This window comes from Pleurodeles waltl, chromosome 1_1 (genome assembly GCF_031143425.1).
Source record: "Pleurodeles waltl isolate 20211129_DDA chromosome 1_1, aPleWal1.hap1.20221129, whole genome shotgun sequence".
Lineage (NCBI taxonomy): Eukaryota > Metazoa > Chordata > Amphibia > Caudata > Salamandridae > Pleurodeles > Pleurodeles waltl.
The window spans coordinates 572,875,038-572,887,264 of record NC_090436.1 but is presented as its reverse complement, the minus strand read 5'-3'; positions in this window follow the sequence as shown (position 1 = coordinate 572,887,264).

The window sequence follows — 12,227 nt, the reverse complement described above, 5'->3', positions numbered from 1 at the left end:
TGCTTGTCCACCCCCCCCTCAGGCACAGGCGTAGGGCTGTGAAAAGTGTATCTAGGACTGATGATCCAAGTTTAATTCACAGACATGTAAATCTGTAAGTCACTTGTCCAAACCTACGATACCCACTCATGATTAGCAACTGCATTCTATCCTGGCAATTCCATTTACAACTCGCAGATCTTGTGGCCCTTGATTGTCATCCAGAAGATAGTCATTAGTTGGCCTGTCACTGGTGGAGGACTTGCAGCATTTTTTTTTACGTGACAAATGGCTGAACAATGATGCATAGTTCATTCAAGTTGTTAACCATCTTTTAGAGTAGTGCTGTGCTGTTTGATGGGGCATGTGTAGGCTGCATTGGGATGTACTTCCTCAGGGACAATCAGTGATCTGTATGATGATATGGGCTGTTTCTGGTACATTAGATGTATTGTCTGATTCACTTCTGGAGCCATATCACACAATGAAGTACCTAATGTTTACTTTTATATTTGTTTTAACAGCTGCCAATATGAATCCCATCCAGATTCGGGAGTTTCAGCTCAGGGCAATGCGTTACCACCACATTCTGGATGTGGAGTCTGGGTTCCACAACATGGCAAGGCGTTAGCGCCATTAAAGAGCCTCTGGAGTGTGGAGGGCATTTGCCCAAGGGGGCCATTCTGTGTCCACCACAGCCACCGCCACCAGCACCACCACTACCACTGCAGTGGCACCAACCTTAGCAGGCACCTTTGCAGGACCGTCAACCTCCACTGCTCCAGGACCTGTCACAGCACCACCTGCACCTCCTCCTACAGGCATGGCAATGACAAGGGGACATTCTTTTTCAACTGGCACCCAGGCCACCCCTGCTGCAGTCATTGACCCAGCAGATTTTCAGCAGATGCAACGGAACTTGGACCGTATGTTGAGGAAAATGACCAGGCTACAGCAGGAGGTGGCACAGGTGAATAGGGGGGTGCATGCCATAAAAAAGACCCTGCGGAGGGCGAACTTGTAAACAATATACCCTCAGCCATGAATCCTTCCCGTCCCTCCTCCTTCCTAGTTCTTTTCATGAGTGGGTTTAGGGGGCTTAGTGTTAGGTTAGATTAGGCTGTTAGTTTAGTTAGTAGTAGTGGGTGGGGGGTAGGGGTATGATACTTTTAATATCTGTTTTTATTATGTGTGTGGGTGGGTGGGGGATGATGTTGAGGTTTTGGTGTTTTAAAAAACAAAAACAAAAAAGTATTATAAAATATGAAAATACAAAAAAATATATATTTGTTTAGTATAAGATAGTATTTGTTTAGGTTAGTATATCTTGTCCTCCATGTGTCCCGTCTTATAAGGGGGGGTTGATGTTTAGATCGTTTCGTTAAATGTGATAAGTAAGTTTAGCTTAGGTTAGTTAGGGCCAGTTGTGGTAATGTGTAGTTAGGATAGGTTAGGGTAGGTAAGGTGTTTCCCCTGCTTTTAGCTTCTAATTTTACTGTTTAATATATATTTAGGTAACCCTTTACAGTATGTGTCACATGCTTGGGGATCAGGGCCTTGGCATGAGTGGATATTGTCTCATTAGTATTAGCTTTTGTGTGCCATCCTGCAACTAAATCCCAACTGAGCTGTTACATTGACAGCTACACCAAAGCTACTTTGCTAAGATTCTGCCATCCATTACACCCACCACTCAAGGTTACTATGGATCCCAAAGTGTTGTTAAATTTTGATGTATGTTTTCAATGTCACATACTTTGCTACCAGAATTGGTATTGAGGACACTGTGTTAAGTCTGCCTGCAGCCTGATGTCCAAGCAAAGCCTTATAAGGTGAGTGGTAGTATGCTCTCATGTAGTATGATATACAAAATTCACACCTATCTTTTGTTACACTGGTCAGCCCAGTTACATATTTGTACATAAACTCATGCCCATCCATTCAAGCAGTATGGTGTGTGTTAGGTACAGTTTGGGTGAAATGTCACATACGTAAGTTTTGGCTTGAAGAAAAAGTTGAAGGCAATAATTTGTGGCTTAGATATCCCTTGAAGAAGCGTTATTCTGTCCAACACAGCATTATGGTGTATAGTTTCTATTTCCCTCAGAATTAACACTCAGGAAGGGCAGATAATGGTACAATCCAGACCACTGTGCATAGTTATCAGCCAACATTCTTTCAGGTCTGGTGTATTGACAATCTATAATCATTGACCTGAGGTAAACATCACTGATCTCCCTCACGGTTAATGTGTTAAGTTGTTGTGTAAGTGCTATTTATTTGACAGTGCTGTAGTGCTATATGTACCTTGTCCATGATTGTGAGTCCATCAGTGTGACACCTTCCATTGTGATCCTACACAAGTGCAAAAGGACATGTCATTGGACATGCTGGAGTGAAGAGTCAGACAGTGCTGAGGGACAGGATTTGCCAATGAGTTAGTGAGAGACAATCACAGGGCAGGGTGACAAGATGAACAGTGGGCTGAAGAACAGTGCTTGAGTGCAGTTGTTGCAAGACTGACATGTTACAAAGCACAAGACCTTGGCAATAGGTGGCCATGTGGCAGGGACTAGTGCTACCGGGTACTCTTACGGGTGAAGGTGATCTGTTCCACGTCTTCATCTTCTGATGTGTGTGTTGTCTCCTCTGCCCTTGGTGGTGGTGGTTGTGAAGGGGCAACACACACCTCAGTGTTTGAAGACGTGGAGTCAGACATCCCGGTAGCCGCCAACTGTGGGGCTATGAATGGCAGTACTGCAACAAGGAGCTGCTGGTTCTTAAGTATAGCAGCCACATCACTGTGGTAGGCAGCCAGGTCAGCCCTGAGGGGTTCAATATTGCATTTGTGCACGCGTTGACAGTATTGTTATTGCAGGTGTTGTGTCAACTTCTTACAGCTGTGCTGATTTCCGTCAAACTTTTTTCAAGTTCCTGCAAGATTGATGTTCGCCCTTGCACGGCTGCTGCCTGTTTTGCAGTTGACATATTTTCTATCCCCACCCGCTCCTCCTTGGCCAGCTCCCGCTGTACTCCAACTACAGTTCTCTCAAAGCTGGTGGCAGTGTCATCAGAGTCCTTAGCTGGGTTGGAGCTGGCAGGTCGTACAATTGGGGTGCTGGGTGGTTCCTCTGTGATGGCTGCTAGTTCTGTGCTCCTCCTTGTGACTGAAGGTGGGGTCTGGAGGGTACCAAGGACATCTTGGAGGGTCTGCTGGCTGATGTTTGCCAGCTCGTCATTCATGTCATCGGGGTAGTCCTGGACAGGCATATCCGCAGGAGAGCCACCGTCCTCTGTAATAAGATATGGTACAATTAGTGTGTCTGTGTTGTGGGATTTGTAATGTGACGTGCTTGCCTTCCTATTAATTTCACATTGTGATCTTGGTTACTGTTCATTGTTCCTGTCTTTCATATTTGCATTCTCCCAGGCCTATGCCCCACTTGCATGTCACATGTATTGTGCTCAGTTTGGGGACTTGTCAGCATCACATCCTCTAGGTGTTGGTTCTGGCCTATTTGTGAAGTTCCACCTTCTTGTCCTACTCAACCCTACTTCCATTATCATGGTGAGGCCTTTCACTGGCTGTGGGTGTTCTGATGGTACTTGCACCACACTTAACATTCTGGAACTGACCCAGTCTCCGATACTTCACATCCACTTATGTGTTGCTGAGACCTAGCATATACTATGTATCGCATTGGCGTGGCACAATATGGGTGTCAGCATTGGTAGTGTGTACTGCTGATGTTGGGAAATGAGTGCTACATTGGATTGCACTGATGGTCCTAGCAGTGTTCCATTTCCTCCTCTGGCTGTGTGGGTGTATTTCTGTAGCCAGTTACATATGTCCTCCCCCTCAATGCTGTTGTCTGAGCAGTATGACATTTGGGATGTTGCATGGTGTCATTGGAGCTATTGTGACCCAGGCATAGGGTGGACCCTGACATATGCAGCATGGGTATGACATTAGTGCTGTGTACCTCATAATATTTATGGCAATTGCTGATGTTTGTAGCAAATATGGATAATCACATTTGACAGGATTGGAACATTTGTATTGATTTCAGGGGATTGATAACGTTGTCATCCTGAACTCTCTAATTTGGGTGTGTTTGATCTATGGGATGTTACTGCCATTAGCTACTTGACCTGCACACTTAGCAGAGGTGGTAGTTGCAACTGTTGTCAATGTTAAATTCCACTTGCAGATAAGGCCTGAGATTGTTAATTGGGCCCTAGTTCATGTAGGGAGAATATTGGCTGACGTGTGGCAGCATGCCAGTTTTACGTTGTAATCTACCCTCCTGGCCTGGCTTTACCTTTCCAACATCCTTTGCATGGCAACATACCCCAATGCAAAGGTTGTTGGGGTAGTGTAGTACTGTGCCCCAGGTTTCCTCTGAACGGGCCATGCCCCCGTACCGTACCCCTTTACCCGAATATCATGACTTACATGCATTGTGTAGTAGGTATGTCCCCCCGGTTGCAGTTAACAATTAGGCATTTTAGTTCCCCATGCAACTGTGTTGTCTCCTGGTTGTCTGCGCTGTCCTGTCCTTGAATCCCAGTGACGATCTCCTCAGGGATGGCAGCTGCCACCATCTCCTCCATGTGGTCCAGGGCCTCCTCCCACCTCCAGTCTGCAGTGCTGCCTTCCTGTTCCTGGCCATCTTTTCCTTGGTCCTGCCCTTGCAGTCATGCCAGCGTTTCTTGCACTCGATGACTGTTCTCCGTACTTCTGCCACACTGTTGATCTTGTCAACAATTTGTTGCCATAGTGCCTCTCTCCTACTAATTGATAACTTTGAGAGGACAAACAGTTGCTGCTGGTGTTCCGTCACCTCTTTCACCAGAATTTCCTGCTCCTCTGCACTGAAGCAGCACTTTATTTTCTTCTTCTCCCTGTCCTAGGTCTTGTGTGGGTCCTCCTGGCTGGTTCCTGGTCTGTTGTCATCTTCTTGAGGTCTGTGCAAGCATCTGGGATCCATTTTGGCTCTCCTTAGCACCTTTTGCAGTGTTTGTGCATCTTTTTGACGCAATGGCGTAAAAAAACAGAGCGTTTCCGGTTTGCGACATAAATCGGCTCACAGTCATTTTCACCACGTTAACGTTGTCTTTCTTCACGACGTGACACATTGGTTTGAGTAAAAAAAAATTACTCGCACCTGTGGTTTGCACCGCCGTGCGTCAAAGTATAAATTTGACGCCTGAACGGCGCAAAGAAATGGCGTTAGCCGGCGGTAAAATTTTTGACGCAAAACTGCATCTGCGTAGTTTTGCGTCAAAAAGTATAAATATGGGCCTTAGTTTGAGTTCAATCAAAGACGTTCATGGGAAAGTACAGTTTTATAATTGGATAAATATTGCTTCAGCTGAAGAAATACTCTCTTTTACTTGTTTTGGCTACTGATAGCTTTTGTAGTCTCTTGATCAATCACAAGTCATACCACAACAAGGCACAACATCTAACAAAATAAATACCATAAAGAGGTAGATTTTGGGTTGCCCCCATTGGTTTGTTTTGATGAGTCCACTTCAGAGCTTGGTTCACTATGGTGTTGGAATTAGCCCACTGTATTTTGTTGGATGTTTACATTTTTTATATAAATATTTTGTATTTGTGATTAATATATAAATGTACACATTAAGGCACATAAAAAAACATCTCATCATTGACTGGGCATGCAGCAATGTCACATTATCACAAGGGCGGCCCCTTAATCAAAGTGGCCATCATGTGAAAGTGATGATGCAGCAACATTAGATGGTACATTAGTGTGAACCCTGCAGGATCTTCAATAAGGCTCAAGGACACCTTTTTATGGGTTTGTAGGCAGCAAGACTGGTTTTGCGGACCTAGTGGGCTGTACTGGGGCTGTTCATCACATTGTGAGGTCTGTGACCCTCTTGGTTTATCTAACAGTGGCCCAACTTCTGCTGTTCTTGCCTGAACAGTGTCCAGTAGGTGTAGATATACTTTCATAGAAATTGAAGGTAGCACATGAAAAGAAAAAAACAAGAATTTTCTGAAAAGCAAGTTCTTAAAAAAGTTATGTTAAGCGTTTCTTAGAAACCCTTAACATGTTTAAAAAATAAGATATTCATTTAAAACACAGTTAAACTTGACTTATGATTTCAAATTAAAACTGAAAAAACACTGGAAACCATATGTTATGGTTAGTACTACAATCCATAACTTGCAAAACAGCCACAAAAAAAAACCTGCACAACAACTGCAGTGCTCATAACCTTTCCTTTGATGTGACAGATGAATTACAAATGTCATAACTAATATTACAGATCAGATTGCCTGTCAAATTACCTTTATCACTATGAAATATATTACTATGAATGTAGTATTATTTGTGGGTTTAGGTTTGTGTTGGTGTTTATTTACAGTTTACTTTTGGTTGTTGTTATTTATTGCTAAAATATTGGGTGATTATAGGCATTGTGTTGGTGTGCGAGTTATGGTTTACATGGCAGTTGTGAAAGATATGCTCTGCAGTGCTACCCATAACTTTACAGTTTTGGTGGTCTTCAGTTTTAATTCACAACCTCTGGGTTTTAACTGTATTTTGAGTCTGTTTCTGAAGTTTTTAAATATACTTTAAAATGTTATAACCTTATCTACTCATAACTTTACTTTGAGCATTGTTTTTTAGTGAATGTCTGAGGTGTTGTTAATATGCGATATGCAAATTTTCTCTGTGTCCAACCTGCTAGGAGCAGCTACCCTCAACTGCACACGACCTTTAGTTTTGCACCGCTGAGTTTGGCCATTGGACTTTGTCTTCGGCCTGGCCCCACACCTAAAATGCCATTGATAGCCAACCACCACTTCATACGGCCTTCGACTATATACATTCCCCATCCCACTATGGGTGACTAAATCATGGTGTTCTCAGTCTTTGGCCATGCACACCAGAGGTTGGACCCAACCAATCACATGTGGCCAACCCTGGTGCCCACAAACTGTGTCTGTGCACATCAAATGTTAACTGCAGTGCCTGGACTGTTGCAGAGCCCTGTGCTCAACCTTCCTTGGGCTGCTGACCATTGCTGCACAAAGTCAAGCCTTTGGACAAGTGGCAATCTGGTACTGTGTACGGACTCCAGTCTGATTTTTTTTTTAAATAGCATTTGCAGACCCTATCTCCGAGGTCACAAACCTTTCCACTACTTTCATAGAAGGTGTTTATGAAAAAAGTAGTTTTAAAGAACAAACTAAAGTTAAAAGTGACGCTATGGTTACATTGTATTATAGCATCTTATAATATGTTTAAAAACTCAGGCATTCACTTGAAACACCACATTTAAAGTACAGATACTGTTAGAAAAACTGATGACTTTTGCAAGTTATGGCAAGCTATGCATGCCATAACTCGCTTAGCAGCAAGGAAACCATAATACACACACCCAATGCAATGCAGATGACCTCATAATATTTATAAAAATAATTGAAAACCACAATATAATTATATAGCAATCAATATGCTGGTCAAAAATAAAATTATATTAACAACCATGTTTTACAAAATACTTGACGTTCATTGTGGAATTGGCTTGTCCTATACAGATATTTACATATGAATTACTTAATTATTGATATATTTATCTAGGTAGTTAATGACTTACTTTTGTTTTTTCTGTTGTCATTTGAGGGGTAAACAGAAAAGGAAAGATGCATTACACAGTTGAATAAAGGGTGATTCAGACTCAACGTTTAAATTAAGTTTTTCTTGGTGATCCAGGTTTGATGTTTATGTCTTATTTGCAGATCATGCTAACTTGGAAGGGCTGATTTAAGCACCTGTCTAAAGAGAAAGCACTCCTGGTGAATGCAGTGATATAGATTTATCATAATTTGACACAGTGCAACACATCAAGACAACATTTTGCACTGCGCTGTATCCAATTGGAAGATATGAATGCACCATATATTCCAATGTATGGTGGATCACTGCCCCTTCCCTGCGCTGGTGCACTATGTGATGCCTAGTGCCAATGCATTCACACTTGCACCATGGTGGAAGGGTGCCTGCATTGCAGGAAGGATTGTTTTTGCGTGGGAAGGGCTTTTTACTCTTTTTAAGTGTGCTTTAGAAACAGGAAACAACAAGAGAAAAAAGGATATTCCTCCTCGTTGCCCCTCTATGTGGAAGTTGTATAACTTTGACACATTCCCAGTTTTACGAGTCTTGGTAAATCTGTGAATGTGCCAAAAAGCATGGGTGGATGCGTGATAATGCTCATTCTACACACATGTAATGTCTTCCTGTAGGAAAGTACCATCTTGCCTGGCATGTTACCCTCAATTTCACTGTATGTATGTTTGTTTTAGCCCCAGTGCTCATAGTTTGTGCCCTGTATGTGTTCCCTGTGTGGTGCCTAACTGTATCACTGAGGCTCTGCTAACCAGAACCTCAGTGTTTATGCTCTCTCTGCTCTCTCAATTTGTCACTGCAGGCTAGTGACTAAATTTACCATTTCTCTTTGGCACACTGGCACACCCAAATAATTCCCTTGTATATGGTACTGAGGTACCCAGGGTATTGGAGTTCCAGGAGATCCCTATGGGCTGCAGCATTTCTTTTGCCACCCATAGGGAGCTCAGGCAATTCTTACACAGGCCTGCCACTGCAGCCTGAGTGAAATAACGTCCACTTTATTTCACAGCAATTTTTCACTGCACATAAGTAACTTATAAGTCACCTATATGTCTAACCCTCACTTGGTGAAGGTTTGGTGCCAAGTTACTTAGTGTGTGGGCACCCTGGCACTAGCCAAGGTCCCCCCACATCATTCAGGGCAAATTCCCCGGACTTTGTGAGTGCGGGGACACCATTGCAGGCGTGCACCATACATAGGTCACTACCTATGTATAACGTCACAATGGTAACTCTGAACATGGCCATGTAACATGTCTAAGATCATGGAATTGTCACCCCAATACCATTCTGGTATTGGGGGGACAATTCCATCATCCCGGGTCTCTAGCACAGAACCCGGGTACTGCCAAACTGCATTTCTGGGGTTTCCACTGCAACTGCTGCCAACCCCTCAGACAGGATTCTGCCCTCCTGGGATCTGGGCAGCCCCAGCCCAGGAAGGCAGAACAAAGGATTTCCTCTGAGAGAGGGTGTTACACCCTCTCCCTTTGGAAATAGATGTGAAGGGCTGGGGAGGAGTAGCCTCCCCCAGCTTCTGGAAATGCTTTGATGGGCACAGATGGTGCCCATCTCTGAATAAGCCAGTCTACACCGGTTCAGGGATCCCCAAGCCCTGCTCCGGCGCGAAACTGGACAAAGGAAAGGGGAGTGACCACTCCCCTAACCAGTACCTCCCAGGGGAGGTGCCCAGAGCTCCTCCAGTGTGTCCCAGACCTCTGCCATCTTGGATTCAGAGGTGTTGGGGCACACTGGACTGCTCTGAGTGGCCAGTGACAGCAGGTGACGTCAGAGACCCCCTCTGATAGACTCTTACCTCTCTTGGTAGCCAATCCTCCTTTCTTGGTAGCCAAACCTCCTTTTCTGGCTATTTAGGGTCTCTCTCCTGGGGTATTCTTCAGATAACGAATGCAAGAGCTCACCAGAGTTCCTCTGCACTTCCATCTTTGACTTCTGCCAAGGATCGACCGCTGACTGCTCCAGGATGCCTGCAAAACTGCAACAAAGTAGAAAGACGACTGCCAGCAACATTGTAGCTCCTAATCCTTCCGGCTTTCTCGACTGCTTCCTGGTGGTGCATGCTCTGAGGGCTGTCTGCCTCCACCCTGCACTGGAAATCCCAAAGAAATCTCCTGTGGGTTGACGGAGTCTTCCCCCTGCTAATGCAGGTGGCAAACCTCTGCATCACCAGTCCTCTGGGTACCCTCTCATCTCGACGAGCATGGTCCCTGGAACACAGGAGCTATACCCAAGTGACTCCCAAAGTTCAGTGATCCTTCAGTCCAAGTTTGGTGGAGTTAAAACCTTGCATCCCCACGCTAGACTGCAAACCTGTGTACCTCGTGATTTGCAGCTGCTCCGGCTTCTGTGCACTTATCCAAGGATTCCTTTATGCACAGCCTAGCCTGGGTCCCCAGCACTCCTTCCTGCAGTGCTCAACCCTCTGAGTTGGACTCCGACGACGTAGGACCCTCCTTTGTGACTCTGAGTTGACTCTGGTTCACAAATCTTCTAAGTGCCTGCTCTGGTACTTCTGCGGGTGCTGCCTGCTTCTGTGGGGGCTCCCTGAGTTGTTGAGTGTGCCCTCTGTCTCCTCCTCCAAGGGGTGACACCCTGGTCCTACCTGATCCCCAGCAGCACCCAAAAACCTCTACTGCTACCCTTGCAGCTAGCAAGACTTGTTTGCAGTATGTCTGCGTGAAAACACTTCTGTAACATCCAGCACACCCTGGGACATCTTTCATCCAAAGGAGAAGTTCCTAGCCCTTTTCGTTGTTGCAGAATCTTTGGCTTCTTCCACCCAGAGGCAGCCTTCTTGCACCTTCATCTGGGGATTCCTGGGCTCCTGCCCCCCCCTGGACACTATCGCGACTCTTGGACTTGGTCCCCTTGCCTTGCAGGTCCTCAGGTCCAGGAATCCGTCTTCAGTGCTTTGCTGGTGTTTGTGGTTCTTGCAGAATCCCCCTATCACGACTATTGTGTCCTTTTGGGGCAGTAGGGGACCTTTACTCCTACTTTTCAGGGTCTTGGGGTGGGGTATCTTGGACACCCTAACTGTTTTCTCATACTCCCAGTGACCCTCTACAAGCTCCCATAGGTCTGGGGTCCATTTGTGATTCGCATTCCACTTTTGGAGTATATGGTTTGTGTTGCCCCTAGACCTATGTTCATCTATTGCATCCTATTGTAATTCTACACTGTTTGCATTACTTTTCTTACTATTACTTACCTGTTTTGGGTTCATGTACATAAGACTTGTGTATATTACTTACCTTTTAACTGAGGGTACTCACTGAGATACTTGTGGCATATTGTCATAAAAATAAAGTACCTTTTTTTTTTAGTAACTCTGAGTATTGTGTTTTCTTATGATATTGTGCTATATGATATAAGTGGTATAGTAGGAGTTTGCATGTCTCCTAGTTCAGTCTAAGCTGCTTTGCCATAGATACCTTCTATCAGCCTAAGCTGCTAAAAACACCTCTATTCTACTAATAAGGGATAACTGGACCTGGCACAGGGTGTACGTACCACAAGGTACCCACTATAAGCCAAGCTAGCCTCCTACATTGGTGGTGCAGAGGTGGGATAAGTACTTGCAACTGCTTTACCACTTTGTCATTTGGTACTTTTCATAAAAGAATCATACACCAAATAGTTCAGTAAATGTACACTTAACCAAAAAAGGTACTTTTCTATTCTAAAACTTTTAACAAAGATCTGAAAGGTTTTTGAAGAACTTCTAAAAGTTTTCCCAAAGTTTGAAAAAGTTTTTTCTGTGCTTTCTAAAGTTCTAAAACGTTTTCTTTCTCACTATCCTTAAACCTATACTATCATGTCTGTTGTCGAGCCCACTCCCAAAACTGTTAATGCAACATATGAGAGTTTAAACTATAAAAGTTTGAGGGGTCTCTGTCTGGATAGAGGATTGAGTATAGGCAAGAACCCTACAAAAGAGTTTCTCTTTAACATGCTCATTGTAGATGACCAGAATCAGTCTGGCCCATCTCAGGAGAGGTTAGGAAAAGGAGAAGCTTCCCAGTCAGATTCAGAGGAGTTCCTGGAGAAGCTGGGGATGTTTCTTACAAGGGCCTGCCCCCTAGGAGGGCACCTAGTGATACTGGTAGTGATAGAGTCTCCTACAACAGTAGGGCATCTTTCACCCCTAGAGGCCAGGTTGCTAGGGTCCAGACAGTTAGGGACAGGTCTCCCTCTGAAACTTCCCACATTTCTTCTGTGTCTACATATTACCAACCCACCCACCCTGAGGATAACTTGTTAGAAAGGGAACTCAAAAAGTTGAGGGTTGAAGAGACCAGACTGAAGCTTAAACAGCAGCAGCTGGCCTTAGATAGGGAATCCCTAGACATAGAGAGGGAAAGACAGAGGTTGGGGTTAGTTCCCCATGGTGGCAGCAGCAGTATTTCTGATAGCAATCCAATTAGAGAGCAATATTCCAGGAATCTGCACAAGATGGTCCCCCCTTACAAGGAGGGGGATGACATTAATAAGTGGTTTGCTGCACTTGAGAGGGCCTGTATAGTACAGTTGGTCCCTTATAGGCAGTGGGCTGCT